Source organism: Diadema antillarum, unplaced genomic scaffold (assembly GCF_040938485.1).
Source record: "Diadema antillarum isolate AM-2024a unplaced genomic scaffold, OU_Dant_1.0 scf00000020, whole genome shotgun sequence".
NCBI lineage: Eukaryota > Metazoa > Echinodermata > Echinoidea > Diadematoida > Diadematidae > Diadema > Diadema antillarum.
Window position 1 is genome coordinate 3,900,341 of NW_027270909.1, and position 23,674 is coordinate 3,924,014.

General features: G+C 36.4%; 1 long non-coding RNA gene across 1 annotated transcript; it reads right to left on the reverse strand.

Annotated features, from left to right (window-relative positions):
• Positions 1 to 692: 692 nt before the first annotated feature.
• LOC139729085 (uncharacterized) lies at positions 693 to 2,785 on the reverse strand. The gene is made up of 3 exons (XR_011710851.1): positions 2,518 to 2,785; positions 1,574 to 1,651; positions 693 to 936 (listed from the first exon to the last, which is right to left on the reverse strand). It is a non-coding gene; the product is annotated as an uncharacterized lncRNA (long non-coding RNA).
• Positions 2,786 to 23,674: the final 20,889 nt, after the last annotated feature.

Below are 23,674 nucleotides of genomic sequence, written 5' to 3' on the forward strand. Positions count from 1 at the left end.
TGGAGCGATATCATAAGAATACATTCGTGAACGTGGAAAATCGTATGATCCAGTGGAAGTTATGCATTTTTTAAAGTTTCAGTGTCACTTTCATGTATGGAAACTAATATGAAGAAAATATCAAGGGAATTCCATAAAATCTCATTCTAAATGAAAAGTACAAATTGCCTCCACTTATTTGTCGTTGCCATAATGTTAAGGGTAATATTACCCCCCCCCCCCCCCTTTCTGGAAGAAGTAAATCAAGTGCTCCTTTTGTAATGCTAGAAACGTGAAACTATGCCTATTTTCTTTACATTTCTTTATACAATTTTCCATGGTTGACGTCAAAGATGTAGCTTTCTCATCTCGTAACGGCGGCACTGAAACTCTAAATATATGAGTATATATATAGCTCTTCAACGGATTTTCCGATATTCCTCAATTTGTCACGATGTGTTCAACTGCTAAAGTAGTCTCCCTGCATAAACTTGTCCACTCGTACTTTTCGTTTCATTTCCCTTCGTGATACAACAATGCCATAATCGATCACAGACTGATGTACGAACGGAGGGACAACCTGAACAACATCATTTCCCTGGTGACAATTCCTTGTAAAAGTATACACCATGAAAACTTTATTCTGGTAAACTATATTAAGACAATTATTGAACAATATTGCTAATGAAATGCCGTATGTTTTTTTCGTGATAGTTGCCTGTTCAGATCAGGGCTTGCAATGTACATATGATGTACTGCTGAAGAATGCATCGAGTGTTTCTGCCTTGTCGGGGATACTCAAAGCCACAGAGCACAGAAGGCCGCAAACATTGTAGCGAATGAAGACACAATTGCATACAGGAATTCGGGCAGATTTCACAACCATCCAGCCAAATAGTGATGTCACTAGTGCGCAGCATTCACAGTGAAGATTGTGGGATTTAGTCCTGCTAGGTTCTGAAAGAGATTTTGGCATGAATAAATAATGACTGAATAAAATTTCGAAGGAAATAGGTCGTTTACACTATACGCAGTTTTGTTGCTTACATAAACTAACAGGTTGCAACTATGACCATTGACCAGAAAATGGAAAATCAAATTGATTGTATACTGGTATAGGTTTTGTTGAGATCTACTTCAGGTTTCTAACATCTTTTGCTGAGATAATGAGAAATGGTTTTGAAATGGCTGCGATATCCAAAACAGAGTAATAATGATATAATGTAGGACCCATTTTTTATCACGATCGCTGCGTTTTACTTTGTTTTTGGATGCCTCATCCATTTGAAAACCAATTTTCATCAAATAATCTTTAGAATTCCTCTTAGAATGGCATACTCTCTATTATTTCATAAGTAGGTTCTTGGTATGTCACAAAAAGTGAAAAGCCCAAATCCTCACCTCCACCAATACTATACCATCCCTTTAAGCTTTGATATTGGTTTCTAAACAAATCCGGCCGGATAGATTTGTTTCAGCTCTTTGTCATATAAGTAAAGCATAGTAATGTTGCAAAGAAATATTCCTCTTATATTTCTAGTCACAAAGCAGGTGGAATTCCCGTCTCCCATAAAAAAAAAAATGCAGCACTTACTTTGTCACAGACATACAGCATGTCCTCTGCAGGCAGACGGGGATTAGGAGACAGCATGCAGACATCACTAAGTTAGAGCTGGAAAAAAATAGATGTGGAATAGCCTGAGTAAAGTCATGTTGAAAAAAAAATGTGGCGAATTTGGGCTGAGATGAAAATACACACCTTTTATGTAGGCCTGCATACATTTATGACATAGGGCATATTCAAATTTTTCCCACATTTTTCCTGACCAACTCAAAGTCTTCATAACATAAAATAACAAAGTAAGACAACATCATACATGCCAATTTAACATCAGTTTGCTGTGTATTTTACACAGTTAGGAAAGGAGTAAGACTTATAGACCTCAGCCATTCAGCCGTTGCTGATCTTGCCACAGATGATGGTCCGGGTGCTGGCCATGGCAATGGGTGTAATGATGCCCATTATGGTTGACACCTCTAATCCTGTTACCACACACGAAAACAAGTGAAAGTATAGCCCCCTCTACTTATTCATAACATTGATTTGATTTACTTTAATAATACTGGTTAAAGAAAAGAAGATTACCCCCCCCCCCCAAAAAAAAAAAGGCTATTCAGGGCATTTGAAGATTCTTGCGGGGTGGAGATGCTGCCTGCTGTATGAGTGACAATCCATCATGGAGTTTTCAGGAAAAAATATAAAAAAAAACTGAGAAGAGGTAGAATGGAAAAGGCAAGAACGAATGATCACAATGGTCCACTTGAGTAACATATCTCTCGATTATAGATGGTATCAAAAATTGCACTATATATCTTATCAAATTTTCCGCAACTAAACAATGGCTGCGTTCTACTGATAAAACTGCGTTCATGTGTAATAATGAGCTTTATTTTCGCGGATATCACATGCTGAAAATCCAGATGAATCAATAACCTGAAAATGCATATATTACGGATCAATCTATTAATGAAACTTACATATTCTGTTGAGGAATCACTCTGTCCTTCAGCATTGCATATAAGTTTACGTGATCAGGAGAATGCGCGCAACTTCATCATATTGTATCTTGCTTGAATACCTGAAAAGGAAAATCAAGTGTCATGAGTTCAAGGCCACTGCTCATGCATGTGTAATAATTTTGCAGAAGAGCTGACTTTATATGTAAATGTGACTACATAACTCTCTCCATGGTAGCTTAATGTATAGTTCAATTCTTATGCGCTGCCTTGCTGCATACAGGGTGTACTTAAGTCCACCACTAACACTACCTGACTACAGAGAATTATCCCAGCATAAAAATAAGCGTGCAATGTTTGCCATTATAATTTTAGTTAGTACACTGGTCTGTTTATCCATAAGTTTATCAACAATTATTCTTCAACTTCCGTTCCTTTTATTCGTTATTAATCAAATGGGGTATGGCACGAAGCGATGTATTATCCTTGGGGATGTGTGTGTTGGGGGGGGGGGGGCGTAAAAGTTATGTAAAGGATACACTTCCTATAGGAATATCCGATTTCACGTTTTCTTAACTATTTTGTTTTGTTGTTGATCGGTAAATATAAAGAATTGTTTGAAATTTGTGATGATGGGTGTTCACTGTATAGTGAGTATAAATTATGCTTGTATAACTGTGTATGTAGTGAAAATTGTATCATTTATAATGTGTCTACGTGTACATGAATATAATTATGTAAGTTTATGCATGTATGTAGATATTCCTATGTGCACGCTCATATACCAACAAAAAGAATTTCCTAAATGAACAATAAATGAATCTGAAATCTGAAATCTGAAATCGGAATACCATGACGTCTTTAGCAAGACATTTTATTGTTAAAGCTGATCTAATTCCACAGAATGGTTACGAAACAAAACAAAACAAAGCAGAAAACAGCACGCATAAAACTGGCCAATTTTAACAGAACTCTAAAATGAACATTTTAATATTACTGCCTACAAGCCTACATTATAGGACATGGCTATACAACCAAAAACATAACAGATACAAGATGTTTGATGAAGGGTAATATCGAGAGTAAGGCCTTGGTCGAGAACATTGAGGATATTTCAAATCATGCTTTACGATGATGTTTTAACTCACCATTTTCCACGTAGTAGGAATCTGCGGAGTCTTGATATTATGAAGCGGACAAAATAATGCTGAAGTCAGAGTTGCAGAAAGCCGCTACGAAAAGCCTCAGAAGAGCTGATCTGCTGTGGAAATGGAATTTGCGCTAGATGCTCAGCTCAAACATGCATGCATGAGCTGTACAATGAGCCATCTGGGAGTCAACTTATGTGCACATAAGTTCGCACGACTCAACAATTCATTGAATTCATAAATCATGTTCAAGAAAAGAATGAACATGCCCACACCAGGTGACCAAACGACTGGGTCCGTGAATTGACACTTTAGGAAACATCCATGTCATTATTTTGCAGCGAATGTATTCTATGGATTAATAGGCGTTAATTTTTTTTTTCCACTTTTGATTCTTAATAATTCAGTACCTATATATCAGATAACACTGTCATTGACATGGGTGATAGTTGTTTAGTGTACAATTTTGTTGGAGGTGGTTTAAAACATAAATCAGTTTCATGAGATCCATGATCAATTTCACAGTTGACTGGTTGGGTTACAGATTTTGCTCTATTTCCAACCCTCTGTACAAAACTTCCACTTTGCACAGGGGTCAATGGGTGTGTATGGGAGTATGTGGTTAACACCCTGACAATGGTGTTGAACAATGGCCAGGGTTTGAATGCTTTATTATTTATTTATGAGAAATTCCACTATCACAGCTAGTCTTTATTCATTCTAAAATGTGGTGTTTGCAAGCACATGGAAACATGTGCTTACATTTTACATTTTTCATGTGCATGCATTTTACCCTTAGGCTTTACCGTGCATGAATCCATGAAAAAAAGGGGGAAAAATCAACCCTTAAAAATATATTGTGTAGTTTGCACCCTTATATATCCGCGATTTTGCTCTCTAAATGAATTTGTTTTATCATTTCATTTATTTTCACTTAATAAAATATGCATACATAAAATGTGACAATGGTATGACAAGTATAAAATGACAATGTGACAAACAAACAAACAAAGCAAAGAAACAGCAAAAGATATCAAGTGAAGGGGTGAGTGAGAAGGCAATTGGCTTTATTTAAAACTAATCCCGGAAAAGTAAATACATTGTATATACAGAAAAAAACATTGGCACACACGCACACACACACTCACACATACACACACATGCATACACAGACAAAAACATGTACCAGCGCGCATTAACAATACGCAAGATGTCATTTTCACAAACACACCCTATCTTGCTTGTCTCTTATAAATTCGTAAAATGATATTGGTAACTTCCAGAAAACCTTTCTAGTAAAGTACGCGTGAAAGCTTTCTTAAAACTTTGTACCGTTTTCTCAGATTTCACATCAGAGTGGATGGAATTCCAGATTTGAGGGCCTTGAAAAAATATTTACTTTTTTTTTTTGCTGTCCCGAGATCGCGTCGCAACGAAAATCTTTAGCGTGTCGTAGGGTTTGACTCCATCATCGCACAGTAAGCATGCAGGGAATGCTGTGACATATTCCATTTTGATTGGTCAATACCAGACGAGCAGTCAGGTATTCTTCGTTAGCTTGTTCGCAGACCCTTACATCAAAGACTCAACTTCATTTAAAAATGCTCCGATGAATGATTATGAAATTATGGGAGAACATCAAATTTTATGATGTCTTAAAAAATAACATGTACATAGTAGCACCACGACGGTATGCAATATTGTATTCAAGTGTCGATCAACACCTAGGTCTTTCTTTGAGACTAGTTATGGGCTCAATATTGCACCTTAGCAAGAATGAACCACAAACAGGAAGATAATCTTTGTAATGGTAATTACGTTTCGACATCCCAACATAATAAGAGATAGGTTAGGTAAATGTTAAAGACACGGGGATACACGAATAGAAATTGTGCAAAAAAAAATGAAATAAAACGAACATTATTCTAATACGCATGCCTAAGCAGTAATCTGATGTATTTATTAATAAAGAATTCTATTTGAAGATTCATATCAGTTTGCTTTGTCAGAATCATGAGGAAAAGTGATGAAATACACCGGCTATCCACAAGGTACAGTTTAAACACTTTCACATGAAACAGCTCTGATTAACACTTTTGCACAATAATATTTCTGTTCAGAATTAACTTTTGCTTTATATGTTTTTATCTTAAAGTATGTTATGATGTCATTTCACTTAATAGATAAACAAGTAAAATATAGCCAAAATTATGTTAACGTCCAAAATGAATCTTCAGATTGCTCAGTGAGACGGCGGCATCGAATCCCGATCAGCGAAGACACAAATGCACCTGTGGAATTGTTTTGAACAGCAATAGAAATCTGACGACTATTTGAATAATTACAGCCAGTTGGAATTTCATCTGTTAAACCTCCTAGGTTATGTGTACAATGTGATTGGTCAATACCAGACAAGTAATCATGTATTCTACGTTCGTTTTTTTTTAGTAGACCCCTTGCATCATGGACTCAACTTAATTTGAAAATATAATCTCGATGAATGATTATAGAATATGAAAAAAACTTAAGTTTCCTGATTTCAAAAAATATATGTTCATATTATCAGCACAAGGATATGTAATATTGCATTTTAGTGTCGAGCAACACTATAGGATGGCCTTTGTTTTGAGACTAGTTTGGGGCGCAATATTGCACCGCCAATGACCGTGGCAAGATCGAACCCAAAATGAACCATATAAGAAGCAAGGTTCCACCATTTTCGCAAATCGTGTAATTTGCACCCATTTCCGCGACTTCGAACCCTTCTAGCTCCCTTATTGAACCTTTTTTTCTTAGTGTGTTTAATACTGTTACGCAGGACGTGGCGAAAAGCATATTGACTGCTGACCTTTAACCTTGCAAAATAACAACTCCTCCCTGCAAAATAACAACCGGAATTGCCTCGCAAAACTCCTTCGTATAGGTAATGATATATATTATTATGACAATCAACATTTACATTAATTGTGGAGAGGCCATTTTGTGTGGTGGACTTGGGTCGTTCTTTGATTCATATACATGATATTCTGCTATAGAGATGAGAGAAGAATGAGAGAGGGCGCTATTATATGAATGTAAGAATGACCCAAGTCCTTCATTCTTACATTAATATAAGATTTAACTCATTCATTTCAGGCACTTCCGGCAGTAATTAGGATTTATCATTTATACACAATATGAGTCCATGCATAAGCTACAATTTCCCATGTCAAACTGAATTTGGCCAAAAATTGGACTTGGGTCGTTCTTACATTCAGGTCTTCAATTATATCTCATTCGATTTCCTAGTGAGAGTCTGTATACGGAGTTAGTTTGAAGTAAGTTAAAATAGTAACTTTTATGAAGTATGAATTTCATATGAGTTTGATCGACTGGTCATTGCCCATACTTTAGTCTATTTATCCCCCCCCCCATGTGAATATCTCTGTGAATTATCGATGTGACAGGGTGATTATTATATTGTTATTATTATTATTATTATTATTATTATTATTATTATTATTATTATAACCACCGCTAAGATGGAGAGAGGGAACTAAAAATAAAAAAGACAGGAAAAAAGAAGAGCATTTATTCATCTCAGTATTCATCAGTTGGGAAACTGATATGACATAAACTTATAATTCTTTATCAGAACTTAATTTTGGGAAAAGTTATATTTACTCCAAAAAAAAAGAAGAAAATTGAAGAAATTAAATTAAGTAGAATCAACAGGGGTTTTTTTACAATGTATTTTGTAGTATTTCCCTATTCCACAAACAATATATATGATTATGTAGATAGGTCCCTGGGCTGCCACGTATTCAAACTTTTGCCTATACTGATCGTCCTTCTCCGGCATAATTTCTCAGGTAATTATTTGAAATTTGGTCATGCGATATATATTTTGTTAATGGAATCAATTTACACATTTATTTTCCTTCTTTGAATCATGTACGTTGTAATCTGTCTACTGATAATTTATGTAATATTACTAAAAAGAATCTTGATTTATGTATCGTGTTGGAAGAAAAATAAATCAAACAAATATACAAACAAACAAACAAAATACAGGCGTACCATGTACCTGTGCTAGGAGTCTTGTCCGCTACCGGCGGTTTCACACTCGGCGATCTTCTCGCAGACTAACTCTCGCAGTGTTGTGCTTGAATATACACTTGTTAGTCCATGGGCCAGGCCAGATATTGGTACCACCTGAGGTGGCAAAACCTTTTTGGTGTCATTTTGTTTGTCGGGCAGAGATATGCTTATCAAGCTATGATAGCATTTCCAAATGAGTAGCTTAATCATAATAAATGAATTTTTAACCAATTTGGTCTCGTATTTATATCCCTATACTTCTGAATCGAAACTAACAGCTATACAAAGAAGAGCAATGTCTTCCGTATGTCCACAGGTGTTGTGTTTTATCGCATTATGGAATACGTGGGAAGGCCTTGGAGTGGTTCAAGAGTTATTTAGTTAATAGAAAACAATTCGTTACAATTAAAAACAATGATTCCGTTGTCAGAGAAGTTAAATGTGGTGTCCCACAGGGAAGTCTCTTAGGGCCGTTATTGTTTATTATTTATATCAATGATTTTTGTCGCGTATCCGACGACCTCTCTTTTATTCATTTTGCAGATGACACTAATGTATTTTTTGCCCATAATGATATTGATTTTCTCGTTCATAAAATTAACATTGAATTGAAAAAAGTTACAAATTGGGTCAGGGCCAATAGGCTATCACTCAATGCTCAAAAAACAAAATATATGCTTTTTAGTAATATTCTTGATAGTTTAAGTACAAATATAGTATTAGATGACTCTCATCTACAAAGAGTCTCACATATCAAATTTTTGGGTGTCATTGTGGATGAAAAACTTTCCTGGAAATCACATGTTGATAATGTCTGCAATATAATTTCACGTAATATAGGCATTGTAAATAGATTGAAATTTCATATTCCACAAAAATCATTACTTATGCAATATTCGTCGTTAATATTGCCTCATCTTAATTATGGAATATTAGTTTGGGGCAACACGCATCAGAATTTATTAGAGAGAGTGTTCCTCTTACAAAAGAAAGCTCTACGTGTTATCTGTTATTCCCCTGTACGTTCTCATACAAATATGTTGTTTGCCTCCAACAAGCTCTTAAAAATTGCAGATTTGTTTTTGTTTAATTTAGGGCAATTTATGTACAAGTATTGTAATAACTTACTTCCGTCTATTTTTGACTCTATGTTCCTAAAAAATCAATCATTTCATGAATATCCTACTAGGCGTTCCAATGAATTTCACTTACCTCTTTTAAGAACGATTTTTGCTAAAAACACACTTATTTATGTAGGCCCAAATTATTGGAATTCTTTGAATCAAGACATAAAAAACGCTCCATCCATATGTTCTTTCAAGAGGAGACTGAAGTCTTTTTTATTGCAATCGTACGACTCTACAATACCGAATTAACCATTTGGCCTTTTTTCTCAGTTACACTTACCTGCTCACTTTGTCCCCTCTTCAAAGAATTAATGGTATCTTTTTCCAGGATGCCCGCAATGTTGTCACCCATGCCATTTTGCCCATAGCGTCTTGCAGTTGACTTTCCGTATGTGACTCCTGTTCATACGTCCCTCTATTTTCTATTTTCTTGTCTTATTTCAGGCGTCAAAATATTACTTTTCTCCTACAACTATCCTCTTATTCTCTTGGCATGCTTCTGCCGAAGATCGCTGTTTCTGTTGTTCTGTTTCTGTTTCTGTTGTGCATTTTTGTCTGCTATTTTGTCTTCAGTTTGTCAGTCTTGTCCATTCCGTTTGTCTTGTACAACCTTTTTTTTTCAGTAGTTGTCTCGTTGTCTAGTCCTGTTTCATGTTTGTTCGCGTCTATGAAAGTGTATATATGGTAATCTAATTTTTAGTGGGCTTCCAGACTTCTTCCACTTTATTATCTTTTGTATCCAGACTTCTTTGTTATCTTTTGTATCTACGATGATTCGATTCCATCAATGTTCTTATCCAGAGGGGCCCACACACTACAAGCTCTGTCTTTTTAGTGGGTCCCTCCATTTTTCGCACGGTATACATGTACTTCATTTCGATCACTTCTGTTTCTTTTTTACTATACAATGTATGATTACTAAAGGTCCTCAATTATTGTACAGTCTTTTCATTTCACTATGTTCTATTTACCTTGTTCTCTGTTATCAAAAGAAGTGAAACATATGTTATGTCGGAAAATGAAATAAACTTTGAATTGAATTGAATTGAATTACATGCAGTATTAGTTTATAGATAACATAATATTTTTGTTGATGCTGTGAGCTTATTCATATGAATTTTAGACATGTTTCTCATATGTTTCTGTCATATGCTTTACTGAAGAACAGCAAATGTTGAGTTTATATGCAAGAGAGGTTGATCATTAGTTTACATTTAAGTTTATTGAAGTGCCGGAGCATAAACTTGTCTTGAAATATTAGCATCCAAAACCCTCCAAACCCAAAACGTGCAATACTAGATACGACAGGAATTCCTTGTTGTTGTGAGTTATGTTTCTTAAAAACACTGATTTTTTCTGCTTTTGCAATGTATTATGTTCAAAAACACTCTTAAACAATTTTCAGATTTCGTTTCTTTCTTAAGAGAAGAAAACGGTGAGGTCATGTGAAGCATGTTCCTATAAGTTTTATTTCGTTAATAATTTTTCTTTACCCATCTCCTCAACCGTAAGGTGATACGGTACCTAAAAAGTCATAGGCCAAAGGTGTTGAGCTTTACTTCCCCTTTTTAAAGTAAATTTAAGAGCTGGGGCATTATTTTTAAAAAGTTGGCATTTTAAGCTATGTACACCGAGGACGAGTCTTACTGAATGGATTTCTTGTTGCAGTAGAATTGTATTTTTATGAGCTTGATGGAGTATTAGACAATTGTATAAAGTGTTTGCAAAAACTGTTAATGTATTCCCTTTTGCTAATGTCCAAAGAGTTCATTTGCCAAGTTTTAATTGTCTTTTGTTTTAATCATCAGGGGTTTGTTTTATCATGGTCATAGAGGAAAGAAACTTAATTATAAAAAAAGCCTTCATATAAGAAGAGATACTGACAATTTCATCAAAAGTTGTGATTTTCAACATTTCCAAAATGCAATTGATTAATATTTCTCCCCAGGGCACAGAAAGAAAGTAGTTTTTGGTCTTGTTTTTTTTTTTCACGTCAGTATGTTATAATACCCGCGGGTTTACGCCCATCCCACCAATTTCCATCCGAATATAACTGTATCCGGCCCTGTTTTGTTTTTGTTTTTGTTTTTGTTTTTTTTTTTTACACTGCAAAGAAAATGAGAACACTGATGTTTGAGAAAAATCCCGACATGTTTGATTGGGGCAATTCTTTTTTTATGTCTATTATTTTTTCCAAATAAGTTTTTTGGTTATCACTGAGGACAAATACAGATACCCTATTTCTTCTACCAAAACCACAGCACTGTATATTCTCATATTTCTACAGTATTTCGTCTCAACACTTGCCCTATTGATATTTCAAAGCATGTTTCCCTGTGCGCTCAAGAAACTCCCCCATTAAAGGAGACCTCCGGGTGATTCTCAGATTTTTACATTTGTACAACTATGAATTAGTTATACTGAGGACAGAGTTTCAGAATTTGTGATAATTGGGATGAAGAATAAGAATATTTTCAAAAAATAGAACAAATTGCAATGAAAAAGGATGATGACATGGGAGAGTCACCATAAGAATGCATGAGGTGGGGGTCAAGGAAGCAGAACAAAAGAATAAGGCATGCATAGATTATAGACTGGTGAACTCGCAAGCAAGCGGTATTGTTATGGAATTACACTGCTATCATTTCTGAAATATGTGAACTTTATAGCTGGTAAAATTGGGTCTTTGAGAGCGTCTGGGGGCTACGCCTCACCACTTACAGCGTCTGGCAACGGTCATGCATTTATTCTGTAAGTGTAAGAACAAGTTCCAGTGGGTTTCATGGGGTTATTTTCCTAATTTTCAGCTAGGCTAGCCTAGCTGGTAAGAGTTTGGTCTTTGGGGCGTCTGGCGGCTATTGTCTGGCAACAATCCATTCAATTATCCTTTGAGTGCATCACAAGAACAAGTTCCTTGTATTACACGCTTTATGTATATATTCACAAAAATATAGTTTCGGTTTTTTTTTTTTAATCTGCTTCTCCTTTTCATAATATTTATGTACTTTGTCAAATCACATTCTGCAATCATGACAAATATCCTGTACGTATGCAATGTATATAATTTCTTTGTTTATTTGATGGAAGTGACAATTAATATTATTTGAATTTTGAAATCTTGTTTCTTGTTTTTCTCACAAAAAAAAACCGTAAACTACAAAGTGACTACTTAATGATAATCATAAACTATTGACGTATTACTAGTCATAAAACAAAGTTTCTGTCCTGGCAATGTGTTTACACTTGCTCGATCAACAGAAAACATTAAGTTTGATACTCTTCTACATATTCTCAACATCTTTCAGTAAGCCACATTTTTCTTGATGTTATAATACGCCCGTGAAAACTATGTAGCCACCTTATTTTTTCTATCATACTAACGGCACCCATCCAGAGCTTATTTTACTTTAATGTTCTCATTATTTTTTTTCTTTACCTCTGATCCAAAGATTGAAATTCATAATTCTACAAATTATACTGATTGGCAAATCTATGGAAAAAAAGACGTAACACCCCTAAAAGGGTATAGGGGCTAGAATGTTGAAAAAAAATGAGGAGAAACAAGTCGTTGGTTGTGGTAGCAGTATCTATGCATGGAATGGCACATTTATTGCTCACATAAAAGGTCACCATCAGACAATTAAGTATTGACAAATACTTCAGAGCAAATCAATGTGTAACAAAACAGTAATAATCAGTCCTCTGCTTAACACATAAATTCACACCAGCTCGGTGTAACTATATCCATTAACAGTGTGATGTTTGTGACGAGCACAAATAAATACGTCTTGACTCAATCAAATACGGTTGTAATTGTACATATGACACATTATCCGTCTTGTACTACCTCAGACGGCAGGTGGCGCTATAATCACATTATATTACATGTCCCACTTTATGGTGAGTGGGGTGTGTTTGTTCCACACATTAATAGTTGGTTTTTTTTTAATACACACACTAAATTATTACCGCTTACCATTACCATTGCAGATAATATACACAATGGCACTCCACTGTCCGATGCCATCCTGATCTATAACGTGGTTCACTAATTAAAACCAATCTTCAATGGGGTTATAAATGTTTTCTAATGGGTCATACACTATACGACGAGTTGCTTTTAGGCCAATCCACAACAATTGAGGATCATAACAACTACTTGCTGAGTTCACATCAATATTTTGCCGATATAACATATGCATTTGTACCTAAAAGGTTTCAGAAATGGTTTCCAAATCTTCTGTTTTTGTGACGTTTCTCATAATATAACGTTAATGCAACCTAATGATCCTCCTCTTCAACACTTTTATAATGTTTAATTCTCAATCCTTACATGGTAATACTATTCAAACATTTGCTCCAACTCATGATATGTTGTTTAAAATATAGTGATAATGTTTCCAACTCCCCCCCCCAAAAAAAAAAAAAAACAAAAAAAAAACAAAAAAAAAAAAACAAAAAAAAAAAACATCTCAATAACATTTTAAGGACACTGTAAAAGTAGTTCCGGCGCAATGTTTTCAAAAGTGTGGGGGCCCACTTCCGAGTTTCATGAGCTAACAAGGTCTTCAGAGAAAACACATAATCTTACCGCCGCCATACTTCAAGATCTTTATCTATTTCTATTTTAGTGCCAATTACGTACTTCCGGGTTGAAAAAAGTGTGGGGGCCCAAAGTGATGACACCTTATGTATTCCTTTGTATGGTGCACAAAAAGTGTGGGGGCCCGAGCCCCCACAGCCTCCACGGCTGCGCCGGGCCTGAAAACATTACGTCAGTGTTTTCTTAATAATCACAAAACCATGTATTTTTTTACTTTTTCATGTGAAACCTTCAATGTTGCATATTGACCTTTGCACTCTATTATCTTATAGATTAAAAGTCCACTTCCTTTGGCAAATTTATCACAACATGTAAAGATGACAGGGTTATTCTGATTGGCGGTCATCTTAACAAATACAATGCATTGAAAATATACATAATTCATATCCCTAACCAGTACTCAATAAACTATACAATTACGGCAGTTCATGCAATCACAAGTGAAGACTCGTTATCAACGTGCGGCTTACATCGACCAAAACTCCAACTCTCCCGTTTTCGACTGAGATCTCCCGCCGAAAACCCATTTTTGCAAAATATCCCGTTCTCCCGGTTGAGATTTAATTTCTCCCGCCCTGGCTCTTTGTCTCCCGTTCGAAAGGATTTCTTACTTATTTCTATCGTATGTTGAAAAAAAAAAATAAGCCTAAGATAGCATCAGAGAGCATTCATCGAAAACCCCAGTAACTTGGCGCTTCGCACACATCAACCTTGAGTCTCCGTTTGCTAGGGGTTTCAGGCGAGAGAATCTCCAGATCAGATGGTGTTTTGGGTTGCAGTCTCTGCAAACAGGGAGGTGAGCACCTCCCTGCTGCAAACGACCGTGGACACATTTTGCTACATAACAAACGATCAGGAGGTCGGGACACACGACCACTTCTCGAAGTTACCGTAGTGTGTGCTTTTTCATTTGCCAGTGTGTGCGACGGACTGCGTTGAGTGTGCATGGGGGTTCCGTCTGGGGGTGGGGTGTGATTCTGCCCCAATAGTGGCTGCATGGAATGCTCGTTAACGATGGGCTTATAACCCACCCTCTGAGGCTCTTCATCCTCACGCTCGCACATGGACCAGATATCTCTCCTGTTCCTGCGGAATACAGCACGCGGCGAGTCGATGACGTAGCTCCTAGGAGCTGATTGGTGCGCGCTGGTAACGTGACCACGGATCCACTCGCTCTGGCGCGCATGAAATCTGACAGGCTGTTCGTGCTCAAGGAGTGGCAGGATTTTATCACCTCGCCTACCATCGTCATTACAATGACAATGACAATGACAATGACAATGACAATGACAATGACAATGAATTTTTGACAATGACAATGACAATGACAATGACAATGGTAATGTGCTTGTTTGCGCTGCCTTTCGGTAAGTATTGGTCCCAAGGGAGGAATGGTCTGCGGCTTGAGCAAGTGGACAGGGAAGGGGAGTTTCGCAGAAGCCGGCTATTCAGGGGCATGACCTTCAGTCCCATCGAGAGGTGCGTTTCTATATTCCAGAATCGCGTACATGGGATCGAGTTTGCTCAACTTCGCTTTTTTTCATCAGCCATTTAACGGTCTGAACGCAACGTTCGACTTGGCCGTTAGATTGGGGGTACATCGGGCTTGTAATTTGGGTGAATTCCCACTGCTTCAAACGCTCGAAATTCTGCGCACCTAAATTGTCGTGCGTTGTCCGTCATTACTGGTGTCGGGAATTCCATTTCTCGCGAAGATTCTTTTCATTTCTTCAGTGACGATGTGGGCCGTTAGATCACGGAGGGGCTGGACCTCTGGGAACCTGGATCCCGTTTACAGTGCGGGGCTGGGCCGAGCCCAGCCTCAATTGCGAGGCCGAGCCCCGCAATCTTGTCCGTTTACACTGTAGGGCTCGGCCGCACTTTTGATTCGAACCTTTCAATACTTTGTCGTAGTGGCGCTCTGCTTGTAAACAAACGCAATTTGGTATTGTCTGGTTTTCAGACCCTTTGCCAACTGAATTCCGTGGCGACAAAGTCGCCGTTCGGGCAAAGGCCTTTGCCGAAAGGAAAAAAAAAAATCCTTTTGCAGGACAAAACCACCTTAAACTATACTAGTTTTCGACGTTTCTTTAATGTATGGCACCAGCAATGTATGTGTATATTTATCTGCATATGGAATGATACAATGCAGGTACCAATAAATCAAATCAAATCAAAAGTAGGTTTAAATGTTCAAGAATGTCTCTGTCATCCCCTCTCAGATATCCTGGCAATGAAATCATGAAATTTTTTTAGTATAGTGTCAAACTCACCAAAAAAATAAAGGATGTGCGTAGGATTTTCTAAATTTGCGGAATTGGGTTGATTTGCCTAAATACATTTGTGACACTGCATCACAAAACCAACAACAAATAAAAGTCGCCAGAAATGGATTTTTGGTTAACAAGAGTAGATTCTGAAAGACCAAATACTAAGCTTTAAACCTACATACAACTTATTACAAAATGATCCAAGTAACCTGTCTAAACAATTATTGAAAGTGCAAACTCGGAAAAAGTTTTTATTCAGAAAGGAGGATTTGAAGTTTAGAGTCTATTCAAGTGCTTAATCTGACGCAGTTGTGCCATGTGCGATACATGCAACAACAACAACAACAACAAAGGTACACGCTGTATAAAGCTTCGTTGCAACCACAATAAAGGGAATATCGGTATAGGGTGCGATTCTGTTCATGACAACCATCAAATTTAAATGCAGTAGCAACATCCTTTCAAAAGTAACGAGAGTTGAATGTGAAGAGTGTGTGAAAGGCCTTTATCCAATGTTTCGAATTTTGCCGAAATGAATGAATGAATGAATGAATGACTGAATGAATGAATGAAATGGAAAGTTACCCCTAAAGTATCTACAATCACACCATTCAGAAAAAGGCTTCAAAGGAAAAATTCGAAAACAGCAAACAAACAAAATATAGACACCCACACACACACCACACACACACACACACACACACACACACACAGAGTTTCCAATTTGTTTTATGAGCCAAAACTTCTGCATTAGGTGGAAAAATAATTGCTGTTTCAAAAACAAAAACAAAATATTATAAACTCAAAATTGACGAGAATGACCACTTCACCTATTTTTGGTCCTCACGTAAGATTGCATAAGGGTTGTGTGACTTTTGGTTGGCTTTAATAATGATGCACGGTCATATGTGTAAGGGAATCTAGCAATACTTCTAGAACGTATCAGTGAAGTTTGAGGAAAATCGGATTATTATTTGTATTGGTTCAAAAGTTATGAAGTTTGAAAGTGATGGTCCTTTAGTATACGCTGTAATCAATGAGATATTACGTTGGAGAATTTAAAATAAATGATTCCCTTAACATGACTATGTCAGTATACTTAGTCCAGGCAATATAATGTGTAATACTACTATTATGTGTGGAATTTTCTTTATATTTTATTATTTTCTTATAATACAATACCGTGACATAACGACTTGCCGCAGCCTTCTTGTCTTACGATAACAGAGTATTGGGTTATTCAACTATCAAAACTTTTGAACGTATTCTTCGATTGTCGTCAGACTTTAGAGTTCTACTACCTCTGCATTTGCTGAATCAATATCACATTTGGGTTAATTTTTCCCTTTAAAGGGGAATGAAACTCAAATATTCGCATGCATTGAGTAATTGCAATGACCTTAGAACACATAAGCAAAAGACAACAAAGTTTGACGAAAATTGGACAAGTCTTTCAAAAGTTCTGAAATTTACAGTTTCAAAGTCACCATCGCTGGATGGGAAGACTGCTGCAGATCATAATGTCACATATGGAAAACAATGTCAAGAAAATGTTCAAAAAATTCCACAAGATTAGTCTTTGTGAAAAGTGTACAAATTCCTTCTGCTTGTTACTAACATTTCAAGGCTGATATTGTTCTCCTTTCTGAAAGAGCTTAGTTTAATGCTTTTCCATTATGCTTGACAAGTGAGAATAGTTTAATTTTCATAATAATATTCTTCAACATTTTCTATTACGATGGTCTGCAGTTGTCTTGTCATCCAGCAAAAGCGTAGAATTTGACAAATTTGCAATGGATTGTCTGGTTTTGCCCTAACTTTCACGAACGTCTTCTATCAATATTGCTGCATTCACTCAATCCACGTGCTTATAAGGGTTTAATTTCCATTTAACGGCTAAGGGTGAGACGACATAGTTTCATTGAAATTCGGCAATAAAAATCATGAGAGGGCGTTCTTTGAAATTACACAAAATCCTAAAGGCTACAGAAATCCTTCGTCGCACTAGTTTGTGTTGCAAACTTCCCACAATTTCTTTAGACCAACAGATGAAAAAGATAACGTCAACCACCGAAATGTCCTCTTTGATGGAGGTAGTACTAACCTACCTAGGTTGACCCTGAATTGTGACTTTGATCGGTCATGGCTCGTGATCTCAAGAATACCGCAACGATGATAAGGAGACTCCATCATTAACTTGGCGACACATCCTTAGACCAGTCATTTTCCTTCTTCATTCGTAGGCTCATCTACAACACACTGCTAATGTTATTAAAGGAGATCTCTGGATGATTTTCAGATTTTTACATTTGAACAACAATAGATTAGTTATACTTAGTACAGAGTTTCAGAATTTACAGTGATTAGGAAAAGGAATAATAGTGTTTTCCAAATTTATAACAAATTGCAATGAATAATTTGTTTTAGATCTTTTAGAGTATTGGTTTCTATGCTCAAGGACGACAAGAAATTCCACAAATATATACATGGAGCTGTCGATTTATGTACTACATGATGTGAAGTTATGAAAATTGTGTGGAATTACCCTTTAAACCTGTTTTACACTCACATGGTTTGCGCCCTCAACTGGTTATTTCGAGTACAGGATGACGTTATGACTACACCACTAGTGACCAGCTGAGACTACCTCACAGAATAAAGGTAAATCACGACGCATTTAGATTTGAATGAAACCGAGTATAAAAGGCTCGCGGCATCGGTAGAGGTGTACCTCAAAATAAAGCCTTTTTTACCTAATCTGGCATAATAAAATTGTACTATACATATGACTATGAGGCGTACCTAAGTAAACGCAAAACTTGATGTGCTGGTACATGATTTAAAGATATTGTATAATTCTGGTTGTGACCTAACTTCAGGTTTCTAACTTTTTTTTTTCTTGTGTGTGTGTGTGTGTGTGTGTGTGTGTGTGTGTGTGTGTGTGTGCAGGGGCGGATTCAGGAATTACGTAAATGGGAGGCGCCTTTGAAAAAAAAAAGAAGCACGCACCCTCATATTTTTGTTTTTATTTATTTTGTTTAACCTAAAAATAAAGAGGAGGCGCGCGGCCGGGACACCCTCTCCTTCCCCCTCCCCCAATCCGCCACTGGTGTCTGTGTGTGTGTGTGTGTGTGTGTGTGCGGGCGTAAAGAATCTGTTATGTAATATTTCGTTGCCATTCTTTTTACCTTTCTCACTGTTCTCTTTTTTTTTTCGTGTCTCTTTTCAGAAGACCTCCTGCAGACTATTGTGTTGTGTGTGTTTCTTTTTTTTTCCTGATGGTTAAAGGACAAGTTCACCTTCACAGACATGTTGGTTGAGCGAATGCAGCAATTTTGTAAAACACATCAGTGAAAGTTTGAGGAAAATCAGACAATCCATTCTGGAGTTATGCACTTTTGAAGTTTCTGCTCACTGAAGACTGGATGAAAACACCACTATAGTTTGTGATGTCACATGAGTACACCGATATAAAAGAATATAAAGAAAATTCATCATATCTTCACTTTCCTCGCTTTATAAAAGGTCTTTTCACTTCCCTCTTTTAGAAGGCAAGGGAAATAATATTACCCTTAGCATACGTCCATGACAAGTTGAGGAAATGTTCACTTTTTTTCAAAAAGTAAAGTTTTGGGAAATTCTCTTTTTATTTTCTTTATGTCGTTGTACGCATATGACCACATACACTGTAGTAGTCTTCGCATCCAGCAGTAACTGCGCAGATACTTTAAAAATTCATAACTTTTGAACGGATTTTCCGATTTTCCCCAAACTTTCACTGATGTATTCTACTGATATTGTTGCATTCTTTCAGTCCACATGTATATGAAGGTGAACTTGTCTTTTAAACATGGAGACAAAACACGGAAACGGAGAAACAAAGGGGAAAAAGACAATCCAGAGCCGCCGACTCAGCACCACTGATATTTGGGGGCAAAACAATAATAATTGCGGGAGCTTCACTGACCCTCCTCTGCCTTTTGTCTGTCCACCCTCCTGTTCTTATCCCGCTCCCTTTACCTGTTGGGCTCCTTGCCCATGTCCTCTTACGCTCCCTTTTGGTTTTCTTTGTTCTGTGTCCCTAGCCCGTCCCTGAATGTTCTTGTTATGTGACGTCTTTGCTTGATTGCGTGATTGCTTTCCCTGCCTGTTTGTCATTTTGCCTCTGACGAAAATTTTGCTGGATCTAAAGCTCGGGCCCCCCTTTAACTCCATTTACCATGATTTTCAGTTACACACAGTTTGTATTCTATATGGGATCATTTTATATGGAATAGTCTGTTATCCTATCTTATTATGTTTCACTTAGAGACAATTTTATCCGAAAGTCTGTTATCGTATTGTAGTTTGCTTCACTGGGATATTTTCATGCAAACAGTTTGTATGTTATGCTATCTTACCATGTTACACTGGGACAATTTCAATTTCATCCGAATAGCCTTTTATGCTATACTTCACTGGGACAATTTTATCCGAATAGCTTGTTATCCTAACCATCTTTCACTTAGACAATTTTATCCGAATTATATGTTTTCTTATCTTACCATGTTTCACTGGGACAATCTTATCCGAACAGGTTGTATGTTACCCAAGCTTGAAAATATACCGTACATGCCTTTCACTTTGACAATCTTATCCGAATAGTTTGTATAGGAGATTCAAACTTAAAACGTTTCACTGAGACAATTTCATCCGGAGAGGTACAGCTTGTATGGGTATGTTACCTTAGCATTATATGTACTAAAATAATTCAAAATAAATATACATATTGGTTTTTATGAACATGTATGTTTTTTTTTTTTTTTTTTTTTTACTGGACATCGATTGATTGAAAGTTGGATTTCTTGTGTCAATTTTTTACATAGTTTTTGATTTGTGTTTGTGTGATGGAAGATGAAGAAATAACTAAGTGGAGGGTTTGATGGCTGGAGAAATAAAATGAAATAAAGTATTAAAATGACAGTGAGATGTCAGAAAACAAATGAAGGGTTCGGTGCAATATAGTGCTAACCCACACTTTTGTCAAAATTGAGTTACATGCATTTTCATAATCCTTATCCTTCACTCTAACCTCCGTGAAAATATCATATTTATATTCAACCAATAAGATGGTAAAAAATGCCTGTATTCATGTTTTATCAATGTACAACGTATGAACTTTCCAAACATTCAACAGCGATTATCTCAAAATGATTATTGTTAGAGTTAGCACTATATTGCACCGATCCCTTCAAATGTGTAAACAGAAAGTGAAATTACATGTTTGTTTGTTTGAATGACAACTTCTAGCTTTTTTTTTTAACCCATTGAATATCACTGGTGATTGAAAGTTGATTCAGTTTAAGTGGTTTTACATTGTTTTGAGATGTGTTTGTGTGATTAAGGACGAGGAAGAGACAAAAAAATTAGAGGGTGATGATGTGAGATGTTTGTGTGATTGAGGATGAAGAAAAGACAATAAAGTAGAGGGTGCGATGACTGCTGACAGAAAATGAAAGGAATTAGACTTAACTGAGAAGTCTGAAAAATATACAATGCGTGAGCAGAGGGTGAAGTGGCATGGGAGAAAACAAACTGAAGAATTGGAAACGGCCTTGGAATAGGGAACGTAAGAAAGAAAAGAAAAGGCATAAGTAGAGGATGAGATATGTGGTAACAAAGGAATGAAATTAAAAATGTTTAGAAATTTAAGTACCTAGTTCCTAATCACTTTTTTTACTATTGCAAGATACCTTACCTTTTAAATTGTCTTTACTGAGTATCATTATTTCACAGTCATTTAAAAACTTCATTAAAACCTGAAATCTGCTAAAAAATGAACAAAAGTTCATTCCATATAAAAAGATACCATGTTTGTTATAAAGGTCTTAATCCCGATAACATTGCTGAAGATATCGGAAGGTTTGTAATGCGAAACATCTCGTGTATACGTTAATGCGTGGATGTTTTTTCTTCTTTCTTGTGCTGGGAAAGGGCTACCATTAGTGGTATATCAGCAATCTGCTTGGTCCTCATTACTTATTCAAAACCGCACACAGCTGATTACGAAACAAATGTCCTGACGCGTACGCAGAACGAGATAAGTGTCATTTGTACATCGCTTAATACTTTCAATTCGACAAAATATGCCCTAAAATTTTATAACACCTTGCTATTGTGAGCTATTTAAAAACGACAGGTACTTTGATCTCGCTGCCATTTAATTAGACTGCCAATGTCAGTATAGGACAATTTTCAAGGTTTGCTTGTCAGTGTTTACCTCCTATAGACATACCAAAATTATACAACTCAGTTTTAGGTGATGGTTATTCAACAAGGATAAAATTATTGCGTATTCTAAAAAAAAAAAAAGATATAAATTGGTATGTAAAGTGCATTTACCTCTCGTTGGTTAGCCTTCTTGAGCCGGGGAATATAACTCACAGTGACGGATGGTGATGGGGGGGGGGGGGGGGGGGGTACGGAGTTTGAACTCACTCTTTTTTCTGTTAGAGAGGGAGAGTGGCTTACCCCTATTTAGATGTTTTTGTTGTTACTTTGCTTGTCAGGCACGAAAGATATATATACATATATATATATATATATATATATATACATGTATATATATATAAGTATCTGAACATATGAAGAACCCAAGCATGCCAAGTCCATGGAAGGCCATTTCGAGTAAATTTCATAAAAGTCATATCTTTTCTATTTGTGACCCTGCACCACAAAACAAACACAAAGTCGCCAGACATGAAATTTTGGTTAATAGTATATTCTGAAAGAGCAGACTTCAAGCTTTAAAATGATGTATAACTCAAGTCAAGTTGACTCTCCTAACCTATCAAATTTTTGGAAAGAAAGCACACACTCAGGAAAAGTGTGAACGGATAAAAGAGGTTCTGAAGAACAGTATCTATTCAAGCGCTTAATCTTTACCAAGTCATGCTGGCTGTGCGATGAATGGGACAAAAACTGGAAGTAAACCACCAGAGTAACAACAATGAAGGGATTATCAGACTAATCTGAAATAGAGCATGCCTTATTAACACATTCTATTCACATGTAATGCCAACTTTCACAGCAGTAGCATCATCCTATGAAAAGTTATGAGAGTTGAAAGTGAAGAGTGTGTGCAAGGTCCTTAAGAAATGAAAAGGGGACTCTAAAGACACACCTTATCACACAATTCTACCAAAAAATGTTCGAGATAAACTGGTTAAAATATACTTTAGTGCCCGTTTTATGATCCAAAGTTTTAGCATAATGTAGAAGAAGACTTACCCTTTCAGAAAATACTAAAAAGTCAAGATCGGCTAGGTTGACCCATTTCACCTATTTTCAGTCCCCACACAAAATCAGTGTGTGCGACTAAGTTTGTTGGTTTTGTGATGTACGGTCACATTTGTCCATATCGGTAACTGTGATTGGAAGGCAAAATTGTACGTACAAATTAGAACAAAACTCATTATGGCAATTAACATTTACATTTGAATGTGGAGAGCTTATTTTGTGTGATGGACTTGGGTCGTTCTTTGAATCATATGAACTTGGGTTGGCTTTGAATCGTATACGGGATAGGCTGCTATATGAGATGAGAGAAGCGATGAGAGAGAGCGCTATAATGTGAATGTATAAACGACCCAAGTCCTGGACTTGGGTCATTCTTACATTCATAAAAGATTTCACTTATTCATTTCAGGCACTTCCGGAAGTAATTAGGATTTTATACACAAGATGAGGCAATGCATAAGCTACAATTTCCCATGTTAAACTGAATTTGGCCAACAATTGGACTTTGGTCGTTCTTATATTCAGCAGGTCTTCATAAATATATGTATATATATATATATAAATATATATATATATATATATATATATATATATACATATGATAGTAAAATAATAAAGTATATATCTGTGGTGTGTGTGTGTGTGTGTGTGTGTGTGTGTGTGACCGTGCAT